Source organism: Pistacia vera, unplaced genomic scaffold (assembly GCF_008641045.1).
Source record: "Pistacia vera cultivar Batoury unplaced genomic scaffold, PisVer_v2 Contig205, whole genome shotgun sequence".
NCBI lineage: Eukaryota > Viridiplantae > Streptophyta > Magnoliopsida > Sapindales > Anacardiaceae > Pistacia > Pistacia vera.
In genome coordinates, this window is record NW_022196008.1 from 522,813 (window position 1) to 524,494 (window position 1,682).

Here is a 1,682-nt window from a genome sequence, read left to right on the forward strand (position 1 = left end):
CAAATTCAAACAGCAATGAAATGAAAAACAATTGAAAAGACTTGGGTTGCCTTCCAAGAAGCACTTGTTTATAGTTGGAAGCTTGACTTTCCCATGGTCCTTCGTCAATCCGAATCCTTGTGGGGTGCTTCACTTCCTATTGCCACCTCTTGGTCTTTCCTTTGGAATTTCGGACATTCTCATAAGCATCTTTTTGGAACTTCAAATTCGTATACGCGTACTTGAGATGAGTGGTGATTGGTTGAGTCCAATGTTTGGAGTCTCTTCCAACACCAATTTTGACTTGTGCACATTTACACCAAATTCCTCAAATTGTTCCTTGTGAGGTGAGTTGCTTGGTTGAAATTCTCCTAAGTATCTTGCACACCTTTCCGCTTTGAGATTTTCCTCTTCATTAGTCTTGTCTTCATGTTCTTCCAACTTTTCTTCATTGTGAGGTTGCTCCAACACTATACCTCTCCTCAATGTTATGACATTTAATTGTTCTTTAGGATTTGTGACCGTTGTGCTCGGAAAAGAACCTTGAGATCTCTCTGTCAAATGTTCAAGCAATTTCCCCACTTGAACCTCCAAATTTCGAATGGACACTCCTTGATTTCTGAAGTTTGAGCGTGTCTCATTCATAAAACTTGTTGTTTCTTGCATGAACTCTTCGAATATATCTTCCAATTTTGACACTCTTTGCTCACATGGTTGATGATTCACCACTGGTTGATGGTTTGGCACTGTCCTTTGATTTGATTGCTCCAAGACAAATTTGGGTGATTCTCCCAACCAAGATTGTAGGTATTGGCGAAGGGGTCATTTTGCAGCCTTTGTGAACTAACCATGTAATTCAGTTGCTCGGTTGTTCAGAAGACTAATTGGTTTCCATCTTGGCATTCCACACTCCCATGGTTTCCTACACAAAATTCACAAGTTATAAAAGGTGAGTTAATAGAATTTACATTCATACCTCCCAATTGGCTTTAAAGTGATGTAGTTTGTGCAAATAATGTGGCAAATGGATCGACTTCATGTAGACCCATTGTTCTCTTCGAGATTGCTCTCTCATTAGGTCCTTGGTAGTTATTGTTGGCCATCACCTCAAGTAATCCATAAGCATCTTCTGGGGTCTTGTTATTTAAGGCTCCACCTGCTGCCACATCTACCATAGTTTGAATATGTGGTAGCAACCCATTGTAAAATGTTTAGACTTGTCTCCAAAACGGTAGACCATTATGTGGACAATTCCTTAACAACTCCGTGTACCTCTCCCAAGCTTCATATAGTGATTCATCGTTGCCTTGCACGAAAGAGGTAATGTCATTTCTCATACTTAAGACTATACAATATTTACGATTAACTACAAAAATGAAATAAAAGCTTCAATTTAGCACTACACTAGATACTATCAATATTAATAATCAACTATCCCCGGCAACGGCGCCAAAAACTTGATGCGTGTTTCCTACAACATGCAATATGTAGCAAGTATACTAGTCGCACTAAGTAATAAAGTGATGAGTGAGTATCGTTCCCACGAGGATAGTGTTACTAATTACCGATTTTTCTAGTTTAAGTCCTAATTGAAGCAACAATAAATTGGATTGATGGAAGATTAACAAACTAAATACAAATGCAAAACCCAACAACTTAACTAATTAAACAATTCTAAAACAAATGCTAGGGTGTTGAATTCA

General features: G+C 38.3%; 1 non-coding gene across 1 annotated transcript; it reads left to right on the forward strand.

Moving 5' to 3' along the window:
* Positions 1-1,212: 1,212 nt before the first annotated feature.
* LOC116128955 lies at positions 1,213-1,319 on the forward strand. The gene has a single exon (XR_004127836.1). It is a non-coding gene; the product is annotated as a small nucleolar RNA R71 (small nucleolar RNA).
* The last annotated feature ends 363 nt before the right edge of the window (positions 1,320-1,682 follow it).